Here is a 22,288-nt window from a genome sequence, read left to right as displayed (position 1 = left end):
AATCAAATACTGTAGTCTCCGCCACCCATCGGGTTCCTACATTAGGGAACATTGTGGATGTTTTAGTTTGTGCTGTTTCCTTCGCTACTTGATCTGCAAAGGCATTTCTGTCTCCTGTAGTATCAATGATCTTCTTATGGGCACTACACTTAATGATAGCTACCTTCTCTGGTAAAGTTAAAGCATATAACAATCTTTCAATCAATGGGCCATGTTGTATTCTTTGACCATGGGAGGTAAGAAATCCTCGTTCCCTCCACAGCTGCCCAAAACTATGGGCCACGCCAAAGGCGTATTGGCTGTCGGTAAAAATATTTACTTTTAACCCTTCACTCAGTTCACAGGCCCTTAATAATGCTATTAGTTCAGCTGCATGTGCTGATTGCTGAGAAACCCGAGCGGTCTCTACTACTGTTCTAAGGGTAGTTATAGCATAAGCAGCTGTTGTCGTGCCATCTGGTAACTTGAAACAAGAGCCATCCACATACAACTCCCCTTGTGGGTCAGATACAGGGGAGTCAGTGAGGTCTACACCTCCCTTCGTTTCTTCTTCAATCCGAAATATACAATCATGGACATCGTCCTTTTCATCACTTGAAGGGGGGGGGTAGTAACGTGGCTGGGTTCAGAGTGGCACATCGTTTAATTTTAATGTTGGGTGTAAATAAAGTTAATTCATAACCTGTCAATCATGCACTCGTGAGGTGCTGAGTTTTTGTTCGATTGAAGAATATGTCCACAGCGTGCGGTACCATCACTGTGAGGTCAGTATTCAAAACAATGCCATCCGACTATCGAATGGCCACCACCACAGCAGCAGTAGCCCTTAGACAGCTAGGAAGGGCTCTGGCAACATTATCCAATACTGCCAAAAAGTACACACATGGTCGTTGTTTTCTGCCAAAACCCTGGGTTAACACTGAAAGAGAACAACCGTCCACCTCATACACATAGAGTACAAAAGGTTTTCGGTAGTCCGGAGTACCAAAGACGGGGGCAGAACAAAGAGCAGTCTTTAAAGAATTAAAAGCATCTTGACATTCATCCGTCCAGGGCAAGGGTTCATGCACATCTTTGGTAACCAAATGCAACAAGGGTTTAGCCAGAAGGGAAAAATTAGGAATCCATTGGTGACAGTAAAAGGTTATGCCTAGAAAAGCACGAACATAATGCTGAGAACGAGGCACAGACATGTTAGTAATAACAGTTATTCGTTCAGGAGTTAATCGTCTCCCCGCTTTCGATAGTAAATGACCAAGATAGGTCACTTCCTGTCGACAATACTGAAATTTGGACAAGGACACTTTATCACCATTTGCAGCCAAGTGGTACAATAGTTTAGCAGTGGCTTCCTTACAACCATCTGCCGTATCAGATGCCACCAGAATATCATCCACATATCGGACGAGAACATTACCTGGAGGGAGAAACAATTCATCCAATACTGCTTTTAGAGCCTGACTATTAATGATAGGACTTTCAGTATAGCCTTGAGGTGCACGGCAAAATCTAAAACTGCGGCCAGATAATTAGAATCCAAAAATATGACGGCTGTCTGGATGTATGAGAATACTAAAGAAAGCGTTTTTTAAATCGATCACTGAAAAATACTGTGCGGTAGGGGGAATCATAGTCAAGATGGCAGTGATATCTGGGACCACAGGATAATGGGGAATCACTATTTTATTAACCTCCCTAAGGTCAATTACAAAACGATAAGTATCTTTATGAGGATCACCATCTAAAGGAGCTTTTTTCAAAATCGGTAGAATGGGACTATTACAAATATTTGCTGTTGTTTCTTCTACAACTCCTTTCTGAATTAAATCACGAATTACATGCAATAAGGCCTGTTCACCTTCAGGTGAAATTCAGTATTGGGGAATACGTGGTAGATGTGCATTTGGTTTTAGGGTTATGGATACCGGGGGTATTTTCAACAGTCCGACATCCGTGTCCCCTTTTGCCCAAAGAGTGGGGGGGTATATCTGAAAACTCAGGAGGGAGAGGTGCATTTTTAGCTAAACATTGAGATATACGATCAATGGGAGGCTGCAATGTAAGATACACACCATCAGGGGAACAATAAATACGAGCATGCAACTTTTTCAATATATCCAAGTCTAGCAAATTTTCGCCGCAACTAGAAGTAAGCAAAATTGTGAATCCATAGTAACAAGCCCAATAGTAAAGGGAAGTGGTTTTGAAACAGGTCTGACCACGGGGATTCCTGAAAATCCCACTGATACGTTATTTTGCCCAGACAGAGCAGCCCCTGGGACCAATGTATGAGCCACAGAACTATTCATAGCTCCAGTATCCACCAAAAACTTCTGAGATGTCCCTATCAATTGCCCCTGGACGTAAGGTCCCTGTTGGTCAACTGGTACTGATATATGGCCCCTGCTCTGTCCGTGGCTGTCTCATGCATAATTGTTTCCACCATATCGGTCTTCTCGATAATCCTCATTATAATACTGCCTTTCTTGAAAATAGTCAAAATAATTTTTCCCTGACTCATAGCTGGACCTGTCATCACGTCTCAGACTATTCCGATCAGTACCTCCCCTTCCCCGTCCTCTATTGAAACCATCCCGCTGAATAGTAATGGACACTGGGCTCGCCAGTGTCCCTCTTGTCTGCAATTCGAGCACTGATCATATCTTACAGAGGGTCCCTGTCCACCTCCTCTCATCACTGCGCCCCTCGGGAAAGAGCCCCTTCCTCCCCTTCCGGCGTTTTGCCCTCTGCTGACTTGCTGCAGCAGCACCCTGGTTTTCAATTCCTTAACCTTTTTATTAGATTTATCCTTACTCTCATTTTCTCAATGCTCATAATACTAAGCCATGCTAAGAATAACTGAAGGGATTGACGTGGTCCAAGTACTTTTGGCAGCCTGTAATCGTATTTTTATTTCTGGTAACAAATTAGTGACAAATCTCTTGACAAATAGCCGTATGCCACCTTCTGTGGACAAATTCTGTCCACTGAAGTCAATAAACACTTTCTCAAACCGGGTAAAGAAGTCCGATACATTTTCATCCTTCTTTTGGATACAGCCTGTTAGCTTGTCCCAATCCACCTTTCGTGGGGGAATAAGGGTTTGCATAAATGTAATAAATCGAGCCGGTATTGCTAAAATCTCGTCTTTAGGCTTATTGCCAGGCTTCCGATCTTTGTCCCATGCCTTAATTTGGTCCCAGGTCCTTCCAAGTTCGGCGGCATGATCCGAATCATGCACTTGTCTCCATATATCTACTGGTACTAAAAGACCGAAAAATAACGTCATTACGGCCGAATTCGCGGCTTCAGTTAATTCTTTGTAAAAAGCTGTAGGATTTTTTCGACTGTCAGGAAGCTGAGCTTTTAAAGTAAGGACTTCACTCCGTTTCCAAGGCGTATAAACTCATTGGTCTTGAAAATGTGCCTCTACACGTGCTCTAACGTCTTGGCCTCCTCCGTCCAATACTTCGGGAACCTCCTGATGGAAAAGAGGATGCACTTCTCTCATAGGGTATTGTGTCCCTACATCTGGGTATCTCCTATTCATTCAGTCTCGATAATTTATCAAAGTTTTGACATTCTGAAACACCTCGTCGACCTGTAATTCGGATTTAAAGGCTCGATCTTTGATGTCGCACAATATCTGAGGGGCCTTCTTGAAAACTTTGTTCCCATGAAGAAATCAGTCTTATTGCCATGTGTTCTAATGCTAGTTGTTGTGTAACTGGTTCAAAATCTTTCATAGTGCTCCAGATGTCCTCTAGAGTATAAATTGGATTCCGCATCCCTTGGGACGCCTGAATCATCACAGCCCGTCTTTCTTCATCTCCTAAGGATGATCGAGTAAAAACTCGTCGACCTCCCATAGGGCGTCGTGGCGTGTCATCTGAGGCAGCGGTCATTCCTTTAGGGGTAACCGTCATTCCTCTAGCCGGGGGTGTTAAAAATACTGGGGAGACAGGGGAAGCAGCCACCGTCCCCGGTAACAAGGTAATTAAATCTGAGGTAGTGGGACTGAGGGTAGGAGGGGCAGACAACGGAGCAGGAGGGTGCACAACTACTGGAGCGGTAGCAACCGCTGCTCCCGTCATTCCTGTCCGGTCCACTGGGACCACTGGGTACAAACCTTGAGGTGCATATGGTGGCGGAGGACAAACCTCCAATAGTTCCTCTATTTCGTCTTCTGCTTCGAGTCACATAACTTTTATCAGTCTGCAATCTAAACTGTCTATCTAATTGTTCGATATTCTTCTCTACTTTTCCTTTCTCATACGCCACTGCCTTTTGGGTTACCATCTGTCCTGCTTTAATCTTTCCCAATTTCTCTTCTCGTATTCGCCATCGCTTTGCCTCTTTTAACCATAAGGTTAATGAGTCAAACATAGTCTGACGGCTTTTTCTCAAAAATAATTTATTCTGTAAATAATTAATTTTCCTTTCATCAAAGGACCCTGTTAAAGGCCACTGTAATTCTGCATTATCTTTAGTATATTTGTTCCACAGTGTACCAAACAAAATTGGAGAAATACCATGTTTATCGTACATGTCAAAACTAGGACTACCTTCTGGAGGAGCAGGTTGTCTTTCTTCCAGCCGCCCACTTTTCCAACGGTAGCACCCAAAACATAATTTACAAAAGCAAGACATTTTTTATTCATTCAACAAATCATATCATTCCAACTGCATTTACACTCATAGACGCGTCTATTCACCACACATTCTTTCACTTTTTTCAACTTACAACAAGTCAATGTACATAATATACTTAAAGTGCATAAATTTCGATCGATATACAATTCCATACGACATGTCTCATACGCGAACAGAGCCCGTCGACTCCAGTTCGGGGAATCGATCACCCTGGATTCCAGACCACCAAAAGAATTCACAAAAGAGACAGTCCAGAAACTGCCCTGGGATCATCAGATAGGCGCACCACGGACCCTCTTACAGACTATCCCCCAGTCCTGTGCTGGTTGGGCCAGGCGTTATGGGCGCCACCCCAGACCCTGCGCTTACTTAGTTGCTCCTGGGGGCTTTTCCGAAGAGGATCCGGCCGAGTGAGCACCCACCGTGCAACACTAAGGCGTCCGACGTTGTCCCAATTAATCACCAAACAAGTCTGTGGGGCATCTGCCCATGCAGGCACACCTCTGCCATGTCAGACCCCCAGATTTCCTTGTGGTTCACTAACCACTATCCATACGCAGTTAACTGTTCTTCTGAGCCACTTCTCAAAAAGTGCTCATTCCATACAATACAATTCACTCACCTGGTGCACTCAGGTCTGATTGAGCGTTCTCCACCGTCTACTTCCTTTATAGACCAACACTTCAGTTGTTCCCGGGTTAAGCCTGAAGGACTCCGGCGAAGGGTTATTTAGCAGCTGGGAAGGTCACTGGGTCGAAGAGTGGAATTTTCCTTTTCTACCACAAACTGGTTTCTTAATTAGTATCCTTTTTCAGTCCACCCCCTCGACCAGAACCCCTCCCCGTCCCTCTTCTCCTGTTTACAGGAGGGAACAACCCTATCATGTAGTCCCGGGGGAGTCGCCAACTAAAGTACTACAAAAATATACCATAGAGCTATACTTACCAATAGCCCATATACCTTATTTACCATACATAAGTCAGTCAGCATTGGAAAAGGTTCAATCGTTTATTTTGCAAAGCGCCCTATATAGGGGAGCCTCCCTCTCGCCACAGCTCTCAAAGGTGTGTAGAGGAGACTGCTGGATCACATTCAAAACAGTGCATATATACTTTCGGCATACCTCATTGAAACCCCGTACATGGAAAAGTACCAGTAACTGAGAAAACAACAGGAAGACCCATATAAGGCACAACAGATTGAATCGAAACTTAGCTCAAGGCATTCCGGGGGTAGGTCAGTAAAGGTGCATCCCTTTGGTTCTGGTGCATGGGAGTACAGACATGGCACCTGCAAGAATGTGCTCATCCTGGAAGAAAGACAGATGTGACCTTGAGTTTCCTAAGTTAGAATCAATGCTCTGTTCATAGCCCGGGCCACCCTTTCAGACTCTCCGCTCAGCAGTATGTCACCTGTTTTCCATACTATCGAAAGAGGCCCAGGGAAATGAAATCAGGATGCTGTTTGTTTGGTTGAGGCCTAAGTTTTTGGTTATACATGGGTCGAGTGTATTTTCAAGAGGTTTCTGTCGAAGTAGCAAACATATATTGGGTACATTACAACAACATTATATAGTATCAATTTTATATTTCTTCAAGTGTCTGTGAGAGCTGCGTGAGGAAAGTGGACTGTTCAGTATTAGGGGCATATATGCTTCCTAGAGTAATATCTTTCCCGTCCAGTCACCCCGTGACCACCGTATATCTACCCTCTGGATCTATCACCTGCCTCACGCACTGAAATGGTACGCCCGCCCGCACCCAGATCAGGCTCCCCCGTGCATAAGCCGAGTAGGAATTGTGAAAGACCTGCCCTCTCCAGCAGCGTTGTAAGGTCACCCCCTCCGCCTTTGTCAAGTGAGTTTCCAGAAGAAGTGCAATCTGCACTCCCCTGCAGATTAAAAAAGCGTGTATTTTGTGTCGCTGATACATGGTATGCATCCCCCGATTGTTCCAAGTCATGACTTTCAGACCTATGGAGGTGCCCATGGAATCCATTCATACACGCACGTACCTAGCCTCCCCCTAGCGTCATGTCTGACCCACCCCCCTCCCACCCAACTCACAAACTTCCCCCAACTCCCACACCCCAGGATAGGCACACAAAAACCAGTTCCCATCCAAACCAAATTAAGCGTATCTAAAACTATAACCAAGAGGTAACTTGTAGCGTCACACACAATGCCCCCAGAGCCCTCCTCCAGCCCCCCCTCCTCAAGCAAAAGAAGACCCCACCCATCTCGCAAGGGCCCCAGCAACCAGGGATCATCAGTACCCAACGCAGTGACCCACCTCAAATCGGCCCTCAAAACCAGCCCTCTTAACAGCCTTGGCAGAAAACGCCCCACTTATCTTCACTGGCCCCCTCAGCCAACCATCCCATCCGCTGTCTGTGGCATGACTTTCGGCAACTCCATGTCAGAGAGTCCCAGGGCACTTTCAGAACCCGGGCTCCCCGTTCCACTCTGCTCCGCATCAGTGTCTGTACTCGCCAGGCTAGGTACCCCTCCGGAGATGGTCGCCACCGCTCTCACCGCCTTGTCTTGCTCAAGTTGCTGCACCATCGGGGAAGTGGGCTGCCCCCTCGACGGGGCGGCCGTCTGTCGGTCTCTAGGGGAAGCCGCCCGCGAGGCATTCCTGGCCGTTGTCCTGCGCTTCTCCAACCAATCCCACGTCGCTTGCGGGGTGAGAAAGAAATGAGTCTCTTCATCGGCTGTCACCGGCAGACGCGCCGGGAACAGCATAGCATACCGGAGGCTGAGCTGGCGTAGCTTCCACTTGACAGCTAGAAAGGAGGACCGTTGACGCGGTACCTCCCTGGTGTGGTCTGGGAATATCATCACTTTACTGTTCCCGATCTGCAGGTTCTGTTGTTCACGGGCTCTCTGCAGGATGAAGTCTTGTTCACGGTAATGCAAGAGTCTCACCACCATTGGGTGTGAGGGGGGCTCCAGGTTTTGGTGGGCGAGTTGGGACCCTATGCGCTCGCTCCAGCGTGTAAAAGGGGGAAAGGCCCTCCGGCGCCACCTCCGACCGAAACCAGTCCTCCAAAAACCGGACTACGTCCTCTCCCTCTTCGCGTTCCGGAACCACCACGAGGCGGAGATTGTTGCGGCAGGAGCGTCCTTCACTGTCTTCTGCTCGCATCTCAAGGATTTTGACTCTGTGGGTTACCTCTTTTAGGGAGTGACGGAGCTCCGCCACCTCTCCGGGAACGTTCTTCATGGTGGTTTCATGTGTCATCACTCCCTCTTTGAGCTTCCGGTGATCGTCCTTCAGCAGGGTAAGGTCTGAACCGATAGCCTCCATCCGTTTCTCAAGCGCTTCCCGGGAGGCCACAATAGCCTGCATGATTTCACCCAGGGTAGGGTCCCCAGGCCGTCCCGCTCTCCATCCTATCTCCTCGCCATCTTCATCCTCCGTTTGTTGATCTGGCGCGTCCAGTCGCAGCACCTCAAAGCCCTTATTTTTCTTCGACACACGGCCTATTTTAGTGGATAGGTACAGTCCAAAGTAGCAGTAACGGGGAAGACCGCAGGCCCGCACCCCCCCAGTAGGACACCGTTGTCCCTCTTGAGCTGCTCCGCGGGTCTCCACCACAAGCGCCCACTCAGGCCGGCACGGAGCCAAGGGTGCGAAGCAACACCCTACAGAGGAATGGTAACACACTGGAATCCACACTCCGACTTTCTAGGTACCCTTCCCAGCTCACGGGTCAGCGTCAGAGTGGACAGTCAGTGTGTGCAAGTGAGGCGGCACTCAGGTCCACGGGGCAAGCGGTCCCGCACCCTGGGACCCGATGTCGCTAGTCTCCTGTTGTGCGCGAACTTCAACAAGAAGTATGTGGGCCTATCAAGTTCCAGATCGCGCATGAGTCAGGCCAATGCCCCTAGGACCTCAGGAGTCTATGTGTGCGTCAGGTAGTAGCGTAGGGGCCAATAATGAAGCCGGGGTGTAGAGTTATTAGTGTGGACCTCTTTGGCAACTGGGTCAGAGACGAGTGCCTCTCGTCCAGACAGCAGTCTCCGACCACTCCCAGATCCGAAGGGTGCTTGTTAAGAACAGTGCCTTGTGTTCCCGGGGGGATTAGACATCTTCACCCCCTCTCGCCCCCATCTTCCAGCTCTCCCTGAGCCTGCACCACTGCGCCTGCAGCAGGTTCAACCAACCATAGGGACCTTGTCGTCCTCCTGAGCTCCGATCCCCGGGGTCGTCCTCACGCCCAGATGCAGCTCAGCCTCCTCCTGTCAGGCGCCCCTCCGTATTCCCCGATCAGTCTCAATCCGCAGGGCCGCCGGGTGCCGTGCAAAGAATCACTACCGCTGGCTGTCAGGGAGCCACAAACAGCTTTGTTCCGCCACAGGGTCCTGCAATGCCCAATCAATGTTCGGCAGGCACTGTTGTCCGTCAGCCCTCAAAGTCGCGATGCCTCTCACCTCCAGTATCTTACGCCAGGCAGACCCCCGCTTGGATCCATTCACGGGTCCACAGGCAGAAGCAAGGAAACCGCCAGCCCTCACCTATGGGTGTCCAGTGGTGGAAAAGCAGTCCGGGCGCCAGCAGCCTTGTCCCAGCCTGGTTCTAGTCACTTAAGCCGCCATCTTAGGGTCAGGCTGGAGGGGCCGGATCACTGGAATATACTCGGCCACCTCTGCCTACCCCCACGCTGCTCCGCTCGAGGCACAGCTCCGCCAGGTCGCAGTCCGCCTCCCGTCTCCACTGGGTGTACCAGGAGATCCCCAGTGCTGCTCTCGCCTCACAGCAGTTGCCGCCTCAGTCACTCCGCTCAGCCACCATTTTACGTCAGGCGCCGGCGGGAAGACTCCGGCATACCAAATTGCAGAAATCTCAGTCATACAGCGCACTCACACCCTGAGACTTCTCCTATGTGGGCACGCCGTATTCCGCTTCTGTTTGCGGTGTCAAGAGCCCTTAGGGTGTGTAAGGATCATTTATAAGGAAGGGAGGCCGCGGAGGAGCCCCAAGGTCCACAGCTGCTTACATCGGCACCAAGCCACGCCCCTGACCAGTCCTCTCTAATGAGTGGCATGGATATACCTCTGGGTGTTTCCAAGGTCTTGCTTTACACAGATGACATTTTATTGACTTTGAGTGAGCCAGGTACCTCTTTTCCTCAACTTATGACCCTAATTGAGGATGTTTCGTTCTTCTCCAGGTAGAAGATAAATTAATCTAAATGTGTGGTGTTCCTGATCACGCATAGGGAAAAGCAGACTCCACAGGATGCTTTGGCTTCACGCAGAATGCCTCAGGTTTGAGTATTTGGGTTTGTTGATGACCAGAGGATTCGACAACATGGTTGCTGACAATATCCAACCTTTGTTGACTAGAATGGAACAGGACTTTACAAGATCTTTGGCCTTACAGGTGTCTTTTTTAGGGTACAGTACAGATGATTAAGATGGTGACGGGTCTCAGATTTAACTATGTCTTTTGGATGCTGCCCTTGATAATTCCTTCACATACCCTTAATGCTATGAATCAGAGCAAAAAGAAGTTTGTCTGGGCAGGCAGAAAAACACACCTTATATCTTCGAAGTTGCATGATCAGAAGGTCAGGCCTCTTTGGTTGTCATGGGAGTGGGACACTGCACAGGTCCCAATGTGTTTAGGTATTTTATACAACATTCGTGTTTCGGAAACCCCACTTTGTCCTCCTACCTTATGGACTATGTGGGCCACTTGAAAAGATTCACACTGACTTTCGGGAGTTGATAGAAATGTTTACAAAGTCACTCTACTTTACTGCAATGAGGGAGCCACTGGATCGACTACCAATCAAATGGGCTCTCTGGGAAAATTGGTGAATTAAAATAATTGGAGACATTGTTGATGGGGATTTATTTTGTTCCTTTGAGATATTAAAATTGAAATTCCAGCTGCCCCAGTCTCAGCTCTGGCGGTATTGGCAAGTGTGGCATTGCTTGAGATGTAAGCTTACAATCCAATGCATCTATCGGCTTCACCAATCCTAGACTACCTCAGCTTATGTGGCTATTCCAGAAGAGATGTGTCCAATATGTACCAAATTTTCATTCCCACTATACTTGTTTAGCAGCTGGATCATAGATCCTATTGGCAGGTGTGGTTGAGGGTAGCATACTTGGAAGCTGACTGGACAGAAGTCTTATAATTTCATGATCGCTCATTCAGAGAATTATGCTTAAAGCATGCTTGTATCAAAATCCTCCATAATTTGTCTCCAATTAAGTTGTACAGGGCACGTTTAGCTCCTAACTCTGTATGCTGGAGGTGTCTGAATGTTTTTGGTGGTTTTACTGTTAGACCTGACACCCTTGGTGTGGTTTTCCCCTATCTTTTTGCCTCTGCCTCCTGTATTTTTGATGCTGTGCTGGATTTCGTTTTTGCTGGTTTAAATGCTTTGGACATTCTGCCACTGCTGTCCAGTGCCAGAGTGTAAGTGCTCCCTATGAAAATTGTCATATTGATTGGATGTACCTGATTGGCATATTTGTATAGCCACGAAGTCCCTAGTAAAGTGTACTAGTTGTACCAGGGCTGGTGATGACAGATGCTACTCGTGGGCCTGCAGCACTGACTGTGACACCCACATGAGTAGCCCTAAAATGGTGTCTCAGGCCTGCCACCGCAGTGCCTGTGTGCAGTCAGTGAACTGCCATGTCCTCCTGGCCAGTGTCCCCACTGGCTGGGCCTAACCCTTCCCTTTCCGTGCACATTAGTCACCCCTATGTAAGGCTCAAGGTACCCCCCTGGGCAGTGTGCAGTGTATAGGAAAAGTAGAGCATGTACTAGTGCAGGTAACATGCTCTGGTAGTGAGCAGCAGCCATTTGTGTGCTCACTGCTGCAAGGTTATCTTGCTCCATAGACTAACATGGGGGAGGCTGGTCCCAATGTATACCAGCCTATCTTCCCATAGGAACAAGATGGGACATAAGTGATTGATATCCCTGAACTCAGAATTTAATAAACCATCTTTTAGGAAAGGTTGTTTTTAAATTCTGTGTTTGAGAACAGTACTTTTAGAAAGTGGCTGTTCTGTTGTCTAACCTTTCTGTGTGCCTGGGCCTGCTTGTGGATTGCCTGTCTGGTTTGAGGGTGACAGGGGCTAGGGAGCCCCCATGAGGTTGTCTGAGTCAGCCCATGGTTGACTGACTGCATCTGCAACTAGAGTGGTGGGAGGAGATAGCACCTGGGAGTGAATAAGGCTGTGCCTGCCTGCCACAATCCTGGCTCCACCTCATGCTGGGTGGCTGTCACCTCTGCCCCTCACACTGAAAGGAAGGAAGAAGCCAGGAAGCCCAAGTGCTCCAGCAACACCCAGAACTGGTTTAGACCGGGCTCAGGGCCCACTTGCACAAAGACTTCAAAGACTTTTAGGGGTATAAGAAAATGACCCTTGACAACAGAAAAGCAGATTCTACAATCAAGAGGAACCTCTGCCAGAAGAAGGACTGCTGAAGGAACTGAAGGAAGACGGCCTTGCCTCCTGTTACGCTTGATCTTCTCTTTAACACCCTGAAATTAATGCAAACTGAGGCTAGAGGGGAGAGTAGGAGGGCGAGACAGGAATCAAGGAAGATTCAGAATAAACTTAGATCCATAAGTAAAAGGCAGGACGAGATGGTTGAGAGAGTGGTACAAGTGGAGGAAAGGACCAGTAAAGTGGAAGATGATTTGAGAGACCTGAAATCATACAAGGAAGAGCATCAAAAGGTGGCAGAGGACGTCAACTGGAAGTTGGAAGATTTTGAGAACAGGCAGCGTCGTAATAACATCAGACTGCTAGGCGTGGAGGAAGGTCTTGAAGGGGAGGACCCCAGGATGTTTGTTGTGAATTTGTTAAAGGGGGCTTTCCCGGAGTTATCTAGCTGGCAGTGGGAAACAGAAATTCAAAGAGCCCATCGTTTCCCATTTTTCCTTAAAAGGGGTCAGCCTCAGGCTGGTGTACAGAGTGGGCGCCCAAGGACTTTGCTAATTTTTGTAGGGAATTTCCTCCTTAGACAGCTGATACTGGACAAAGCAAAGCCCGAGTCAAGACGTACCTATAACAATGTCACGTTCTTTGCAAGACCGGACTTCTGCCACGCCACAGTTGAACGTAGATGGAGGCTGAGACAACTGATACCACATATCCAGGCTCTGGGCTCTGAAGCTTATTTGCTTTACCCTGCAAAATTGAAAATTGTGACCAAGGGCCAGTTTAAATTTTTCTTTTCAGAGATTAAGGCGAAGGCTTACATGTTGGAAGTTATGGGATATAAGGAGAAAAAGTAATGGATTTAAGTTTGATATGTTTGTAGTACTGGCTGGCAGTGGGGAGGAGTGGCGGCTGCTGCCTCCCTGGCGTCCACATATAGGTCATTCGTGACCTATTTGCCTGTAGGGGGGAGGGGGGAGGGGTACTCTGGGGGGGTTCAGGGAGGTGGGAGGGGTGAGGGGAGGGAGAAAATGGCACACATTGTACACAGTGAAATGTAGTTTGAGGCAGTTGCAGGTTTTGTTCAAGTGGAGGATAAAGGAAGTTTTGGATTTGATTAAGAGGTGGAACTTGAAGTTGGTGCAAATCTTCGATGTTTTTTGATGACTTGTCGAATTTTGTCATTTAATGTTTGTGGTCTTAATGATCTCCAAAAGAGGCTGTGAGTCTCAGCATTCTGTAAATCAATGTCTCCTGATTTGATTTGTCTACAGGAAACTCATGTGGAGGGTGGTAAGGGTTTCTTGTTAGAACAAGTTGGATTTAAAGTCTTAGCATATACTAAACAAGCCTCCAAAACTCGTGGGGTGGCGATTCTGGGGAAAGGTGCAGATTGTACTGTATTTAGGAGCAAAGAAGATACCTGGGGTAGATGGGTGATTATAGAAATAGGTTTCAGAGGTGTTAGGTTCACTTTAGTTTCAGTGTATGGCTCAACGTGCGACGACCCTGATATATTCCAATTTCTGGATGATGAACTCCCAACCTGGGCGGAACCAATTGTTTGTTGCAGTGATTTTAATATCAGTCGACCGGCAAACATTGAGTTACAACTAAGCCATTCTTATACAGGGAGAAAGAAAAGGGTGCATAGAGCGATCACAAATATGGCCTCGCATAATGCTCTTTCAGATGTTTGGGCCAATCTGCATCCACAGTTAGATGGGGATACGTATTTTTCCGCCCCTCACAATATAACAGTAAGACTGGACTATTTTTTAATATCTAATGTTTTGATTGCTAATACGCAGATCAAGAAGTTTCCTCGTTTGGTTTCCGACCACAATCCATTACTATTGTCACTCAGTCTAATTGGGTTAGGTAGGAAAATATATAAATGGACTTTTGAGCGAGCTCTGTTACAAGATGAGGGTTATTGTAAGCATATGGGAAAATGGATCAGTGAGTTTTGGTTGAACAACGTGGGGAGCACTAGTAGTGGCTATATTTGGGATGCATTCAAAGCAGGTGTCAGAGGAGAGACAATAAGCTTCTCAACTTATAGACGAAAAAAAGAAAGAGAATTGTTCGATCAACAAGTTAATTCCCTTTTGAACGCTGAGTCCGAGTTAAGTAGGTTAATCTTGAGGGGGCTCCCAGTGGATCAACAATTGTTGGAGATTATGATTTTAAAGGCGGAAATAGCGGAAAGAATCACTAATAAGACAGCAGTTAGTTATTTAACAAAGAAGGAGCAGGCGTGCGAGTTTAGCGAGCGGGTTGGTCACATTCTTGCTGTTAGAGCCAGGCAGAAAGCTAATGCAGGGGACATCAAAAACATAGTTGACAACTTAGGCAATCTAATCTCTGACTCTGAGGGAATAAGAAATGAGTTTTGGAAGTTTTATTCTGAATTATATGATAGGGAGACTGAGGCAGAAACTGACAATGTCAGGGATTATTTAGGAAATATCCAGCTCAAAAAACTAGACTTGGAGGAAAAAACTATACTTGATGCCACCATAACACTAGAAGAACTGGCTTTAGCTTTAACAGATCTCCCTTCCTCTAAGGCTGCAGGACCTGATTTGTTACCAATTGAATTCTATAAGACTTTTATATCAGTTCTTAGAGTGGTGCTACTGGATACACTCATTCAAGCCCAGAGAGGTATTTCAATCCCAAATTCATGGGGCGAGACAGAGATTATCGTTATCTTGAAAAAAGGTAAGCCCGCCACAATTCCTGGGTCATATAGACCTATTGCCTTAATGAATGCTGATGTGAAGCTTTATTCGAAAATTTTGGCTACAAGGTTGTCCGCTGTCATAGAAAAGTTAGTTACCCCAGCCCAACATGGTTTTATCCCGGGGAAAGGGACTACTGAACATATCAGGACAGTGATCACCTGCTTTGATGCCATGGAGGTCTCTGGCGGCCCTGTCGCGGCTCTATTTTTAGATGCCGAGAAGGCCTTCGACAGGGTCGCTTGGGAATACCTGTGGGAGCTAATGAGAACTTTTGGGTTTGGTGATAATTTTATAAAAGCAATCCAGGTTCTTTACAGGGATCCAACGGCTAGAATTAAAATTAATCGGGAGTTATCAGCGGCGGTGCAGATTAAAAGAGGTACAAGGCAAGGTTGTCCTAGTTCCCCTCTTTTATTTGCATTATATATGGATCCTTATCTACGTAGTCTTGATCTTAATCCCAGTATCCCTCCCATGCGTGTAAATGAGACAGTAGTTAAGGTGTTGGCATACGCAGACGATGTCGCGATAATTACCCCTGATCCTGTAATGGCAATAGGTGTAATAGAACATGAGGCCCAAAATTTTGGCAATATTTCTGGCTATAAGCTTAATAGAGCTAAAACACAGATTATTAAAAACTTAGTAGCTCAATGTAATGATCCACGAGTGATTTCCTCTGCAGTGTACCTAGGGGTTGAAATTTCTCCTGATTTAGGGACAGTAGTTGAACGTAACATCTCGCCTTTATTGACGAAAGTCAGCTCGGACTTGATGAGGATAAACAATCTTAGGCTTACGTTAGTGGGACGCACTTATATCATCAAAATGCTTATACTTCCCAAATTTCTTTATTTTTTTCGTACAATCCCGCTATTGTTTGAGTCAATTTGGTTTAACAAGTTGGAGTCGATTCTTAATAAATTCATTTGGTCCTATGGGAAGACAAGACAGGCATACAAGTTTATGACTTTGCCAAGGGAGAGGGGAGGCTGGGGGGTTCCTGATTTTAGGTTTTATTATTGGGCATCGGTGTTGCAATACATTCAAGGCTTAATTGGTGCAAATGAAGGGGATTCGAAAGTCAAAGCTGTTTCAACTATGATTTATTCAATTGCATTGGGAGAAGATACAGTAAATGCTTTTTTAAAATGTACAGATTCTTCATACTTCAAATGTACACGTTTCAAGACAGTTGCTGCTGCTTATAATGTATGGTCTGCTGTTGCAAAAAACTGTGGTTTAGGGAGATTTAACAGATATATCAGATTGTATAGGAATAAGTCTTTACCCCCTGAAGTTTTTTCGGATGCCATTATGGCAGACTGGGACAGAAAAGGTATTAGGAAATTAGGAGATATGCTAGATTCAGACGGAAATATTCTTCTATTTTCAGATCTGTTGGATAAATTTAATATAGCAAAATATAGTTTTTTCAAGTACCTGCAGATTAGAAGTTTTTTTTCTAAGAAAAAAGGAGGGGCAGGCGGATTTAACACAAGCAACATTATGGAGACAATAGAGCAAAGCGGGGTGTGCTCCATTCGATATTTCTATGCCCAGCTGGCTGCTACGAAGAAGGACGACATTGATAGATTTGGTATTAAATGGGCTGGGAAATTAGGGATATCGTGTGAGGCTTTTCAGACGTCCTTGGAGTTAGGTTGTTCAGTCTTCTATTCTGCCCCACTACAATCGCTACAAACAGGCTTTCGGCCAGGCCTGGGCACCTTGACCAATCTATCCGCGTTAACCCTCCTTGTTAACAAAGCTATTCATAACTCCACCCCGCTGTATACTTGCTTTCTGGACCTAAAAGCGGCTTTCGATAAAGTGCCTAGATCAAGTCTTTGGGCAAAAATGAAAGCCTGGGGCGTGCCGCCAAAGCTGCTAGGAGCAATTACTGAGCTCTACACAGATACTTGGGTCCAAGTGAAAAAAGGAGACGGTCGACGCCTGACCAGGAAATTCCACACAACTAACGGTTTAAAGCAAGGCTGTGTTCTGGCCCCAAGCCTCTTTAATATCTACACTGCGGACCTAGAAAGTGTCATAAGCACCATCCCGGGAGATCCACCAAAACTGGCCCACTCGCCTATAACAAGTCTCCAATACGCTGACGACATTGTTCTCCTTTCAAAAACCCCCATCGGTTTACAACGTTCGATCTCAAAACTGTCGCAGTACCTTGTGAACGCACAACTAACTATAAACCTAAAAAAAACCAACATCATATGCTTCTGCGGCCAGAGAAAAAAAAATAATAATTTTGTCTGGAGGATTAATTCTACCCCTCTAATCCAGGTAAATCATTATAAATACCTGGGAATCTTACTAGACCACCGATTAAAGTTTAAACTGCACCAAGACCAGGGAGAAACCAAAGCAAAGCAGCTCCAATTTGCCTTTAAAATAGTCCAAAAGCAATTAAAAGGTCATTCTACCGGACACATTCTCAATATCGTAACTGCCAAATTTTTGCCATCATTGACATACGGTTCCGAACTACTGGCAACCCGGGACGCTACAGCGTTAAATCTCGCCCAATCTAGGCTGTTCAAAACTCTTTTTTCAATTCCGAGACACATCTCGCAAGCCCAAATTCGTCTGGAGTACGGTCTCACTAACCAGCTCCCAGCAAGACAAGGAGCACTCGTTAAATATTATTGGCGCATGAGGGAGGCAGAAGAGGAATCCCTGGCCCACCTTTGCTGGTTAGAAGTTGAAAAACAGGCCGGGCAACCAGACTCAATATACAAGATCTTGAGGCAAGCGCTGGAGGCATTAAAACTAGATGAATCTTGGCGTCTGCCCATGACATATTCTGCCTTCAAACTGCTAACCAAGAAAGCAGTCAAACAATTATCACTATTCATGGACAAAGCAGCAGTGGCTGGCAAAAGCCATGCCTGGATCGTCTTGCCGTCATATACCCACCTAAAACCACAGGATTATTTGAAAGAATGCTTTAGGGACCACTATAAAAGGAAACTAAGCCTTCTAAGGTTGGGCTGCTTCTCGTCCAAAGACCTCACTCCCAAATGGCAACGGCAATGGGCAACTCCCGATTGCCGCCTATGCGGCAACGGTGCAGAGTCTTTACTGCACCTCATATGTATATGCCCGGCACTCCAAAATCTAAGAAAATCGCTCCTTCGATCTCCCTTAAGAGAAGCCCAGGTGAGAACTTGCAGGGCGGCGGTGATAAGATGCCTAAGCGGTTCTTGGATAGAACTATCATGCAGAACCTTAACATTTTTGAACCTTGCCGCCATAGAGCTGGAAAAAAGGGGCACCATCTGAAGAGGTTCCTGGACAATAGGTCAGGCTTTGGCAGACCACAGACTCTTCCTCCCTTCTTTCCAATGGTTGCTTTTACGCAGCACGAGTTAATGATAACGAGCCTCTTGTTTGAATAACCATTATTCTTTTATACTTTTTTTTTCTCTTCTTAGACCTTTTTTTTTTTTTTTTTCTGCTACTTTTTCAGAGCATGTTATTAATTTTCAACTCGACTCAAAATTTATTCTGTGTTGTTTTTATGATGTAAATATCTCTTGCATGGTGGTAAGTCCACCCTTTTATGATTTGTTTTAAATCAAATAAAGAATTATTATTACTATTCTGCCCCACTACAATCGCAACATTTCAAAACGCTGTACCAACTTTATCATACGCCAGATCGCATAGCACAGTGGGGTGCAACTTCAGGGATTAGCTGTTGGCGATGTAATGCTCTGGCTGCAGATAGTACCCACATTTTTGCGCTCTGTCCCAAATTAAGGCCTTTATTAAAGGGTATTGAGGATTTTATGGCCCATACACTTGCTTTAAATGTGACTCTAACACCGACTGTAATTATGTTAGGAGTTAGGGGCTGTGAAGGCGTTCATAGTGAATTTTTATTTGTAGAGATGGCGGTTCTCAGGCTGTTGATTGCTAGAGTTTGGTTGGATCCCCTTCCCCCGGGTTTACAACAGTGGATTGCCTTATTATTGGGGACGTTTAACCTTGAAAAGGGTATATTTGGGAAGAAAGGTAAAAGGATAAAAAGGTGGGGAAGAAAAACTTGGGAACCGGTACATCGATGGAAGGAAAGGTCAATTGCAAACGAAGGCTGATGTATTATTAATTTGTTTAATGGTTTTCCTGCTATCTCTTTTTTTCTCCTTTTTACAACGAAGGCTATGTCTAGTATTAACATGTTTTTTTTGATAGTAACTTTGATTAATTATATGTATTAAGTTATCTGTACTCTGTGTTATGTGTGTGCCAGAAAAATTCTTTGTTTTACAATAAAAATATTTAAAAAAAAAAAAAAAAAAGGAAGACGGCCTTGCTGTGTGCTGTAAGGGCTGACCTGTTCGACTTTGCTGTGTGCTGTGTCCCTATCTGCTTGAAACTACCAAGACTCTGCTGTGTGCTGTGTCTCTGGCAGAATCTCCAAGGGCCTGAGAAGAGCTGGCCTCCTGTCCTGGAACCCAGGGTTAAAAGGTTCCCAAGCATCTCCAAATTGCTGTTAAGATCGTGCTGTGTTTTGCCCTCAGTGCGTGCTTCTAACTGCTGGCCGCTGGAGAAGATCGATGTGCTCATCGGCACATAGTCAAGGGTGACCGGAGGATCGTGGTGCCTCCCTGCGTCAAGAATCACCCTCAACGAACTGGTGGCCTTGTGGGCGGTCTAGTCACGACCTGTGGCCCTAAAATCACTTGCCGCCTGTACATCGCCGCTGCCCGGGGCCAGAAACACCCTGAGAAGTTCGCCGTCCCTTGCCGGGGCTGCAGAGACGGAGATCGAGGCCACTGTGCTCCCATTGGCTAAGAGAAGCGAGCCCCCTCAGAGAACGCCGTGCTGGGATTGGCCCAGCGCCACCGCGTCATCTTCGAGGCCGCGCACTGATTGGCTGCCGGCTTCCGCATCATCAGGGGCTTGTCCCGGGAGCCGCGCTGCCATTTGCTGACTCCCGGGTGTCTGCAGGGGCTCGTCTGTGGAGCCGCGACCTCATTGGTCTGTCCCCGGGAAGCCTCGTCGAAAGACCCCGGAGCCGCGCTCGAGGCGGAAGAGTGACCCGTCCTCGCCGAGGGAGCAACACGAGTATTCATCGCCCCTGGCCTGTCGTCCCAGATCGAAGTGCCAGGTTAGCTCCCCGCCGCTCGCTGAATTGTCGAGAGCGGGCGGAGAGCTGACGGGACCGGCCGGGGCTTTGTAGAAGGCTCCTCTCACGCCGAGGTTGTTATTAAAGGAGCAAGACGGTGAGGTGCCTTAGCAGGGCTTGCGCAGGGAAACGAAGTGCTGATCTTTGCCTTACAGCCCAGCTGAATCACTGCTGCGATAGTTGAGAGACTTGAGACTATTTTTCTTTTAAGTAAAGAACTTCCTAGCAACTACATGCAATCATTGATTAAGTGCAACCATTGATTAAGTGCGACCATTGAATAATTGCAACCATTGATTAAGTGAAACCATTGATTAAGAGCAATCATCTTGTAAGTGACCGTTCTTCTTGCTGAAACTAGATAAAGTTATATTTTTGATATATCTACCTGTGTGGTCTCAGTTTGTGGTGTGTGGTAGAGTTACTGTGTGGGTTAAGCGCAAATACTGTACACATTGCCTTGGGGATAAGCCTATCTGCTCGTGCCAAGCTACCTAGGGGGTGAGCAGGGGTTATCTACTGTGTGTATCCCTTTTACCCTGACTAGAGCTGAGGGTCCTTGCTTGGTCAAAGGTACTTACCTTTGCCAAGTGGAGACCCCCAGTTCTAACATTGTTGGACAGCTGTGAGGATTTAAACTAAGTATTTGCGCTTGACCTGCAGTGATTTTGCGTACAACAACTAGTCTAGTTTAGCAGCCACAGATTGCACCTGATTTTTTTGGTGAAACCTATTTTTGGAAAGTCTAGGAAGCATCATGTCTCAGAAAGGAACAAGCGAAGGAGTAGAATTGGAATTTGAAATTCAGGAGTTGCTCACCTATAAAAAGGAGCAACCGAAACACATCTGCAAACAGCTTGGATGCCCAGTGAAGGGCAGCGCAAACAAGGAAGAGCTACAGAAAGCTCTAAGGGCCTGGTGGGATGCCAAACATGTTGAGTCTGAGGATGTTACTGGAGAGAGGGATGCACAGGAAATTGGTTTTGAATCCCAGGATTTACCAGTGAATAGGCCAGCTTCTAGGGCTGGCAGCAACCATTCCAGTAGGGGCTTTTCTCCAGAGGAGCGGGAGGAAAATCAGAGGGCTAGGGCCCATGAGATTCAGCTTTTTAAACTCAAGGCTCAAGCAGAAGAAAGAAAGTTACGCCTTGACAGTGAGAAGAAGGCGGAGGAGAGAAGAAGTGCTCTCGCTTTGGAGGAGAAGAAACTCCAGTTGGCTCATGAGTTGAGTCTGAGGGAGCTGGACATTAAATCTAAACAAGTGGAGTCCTGTTCTAATGGTGGCAGCATGCAGCCAGTGCAGGCGGGTAAGGTATACATACCCAAAGATCTGGCGCAGAATTATCAGAGGGGTGAGGATATCTATGCATGGTTTAGATCCTATGAGCTTGCCTTGAAGATGAATGAAGTGCCTGAGAAGAGTTGGGGGGCAGGTTTGTGGAAGTATTTTGAGGCCTCCGGGAGGGATGTCTTGGCACCCTTAGAAGCAGCAGGTACCTTAACCTACCCCGCTATGAAGGAGGCTCTATGCCTCAGGTATGGGCTTACTCCAGAACAGTACCGCCAGAAGTTTAGGAACTTCAAGAAACTTGATTCTACTACCTGGGTGGAGTGTGTGAGTATGTACACGTGTGCACTGGACGGTTGGATAAAGGGCTGCAAAGTAACTGATTATGTGGGGTTGTGTCACTTGATTAGTTGGGAGCATTTGAGTAGTCTATGTGTTCCAGAGCTGCGCCAGCATCTTTTAGACAGCAAGTTAACTGATCCCAGTGAGCTTGCTAAGGAGGTGGACCGCTGGACTAGCACCAGGGTCCACAAGGGGGTGGTAAGTACCCCAGCCAAGGGTGGACAGGGTCCCCAGCAGAAGAGTGGGGGGGGGATAAGGGTAATCAAAAGGAGTCCTCAAAATAGTTCCCAGGAAAAAGAGTCCCAACCCCCCAAGCCTAAGAAGTCCTGGACCCATAAGGGCAAACAGGACAACAGATCTCAGCCTACTTGCTATGCATGTAGAGAGGTGGGGTACATCGCCCCTAAATGTCCCAACAAACCTCCAGCACCCACTGCTGCTCCAGCCCCATGGTTAGCCATTGTAGCTTTGAGAGGGGATTTGATTTGTAGTGGGGAGGAAGGGTTAGCAGTGATGACCCTTGTCTCTTTAGTAGACCAAGAGATGGCCCAGGAAACCTTGCTGCCCCTTAACACAAAAAAATATGGGCAGAAGGTGACCATCAATGGAAAAGAGATAGAGGCTCTGAGAGACACAGGGGCCAGCGTGACATCTTTAAGGTGTCAGTGGGTGTCTGAAGA

This window comes from Lissotriton vulgaris, chromosome 3_1, assembly GCF_964263255.1.
Source record: "Lissotriton vulgaris chromosome 3_1, aLisVul1.2, whole genome shotgun sequence".
Lineage (NCBI taxonomy): Eukaryota > Metazoa > Chordata > Amphibia > Caudata > Salamandridae > Lissotriton > Lissotriton vulgaris.
Note: the sequence above shows the minus strand (reverse complement) of the source record.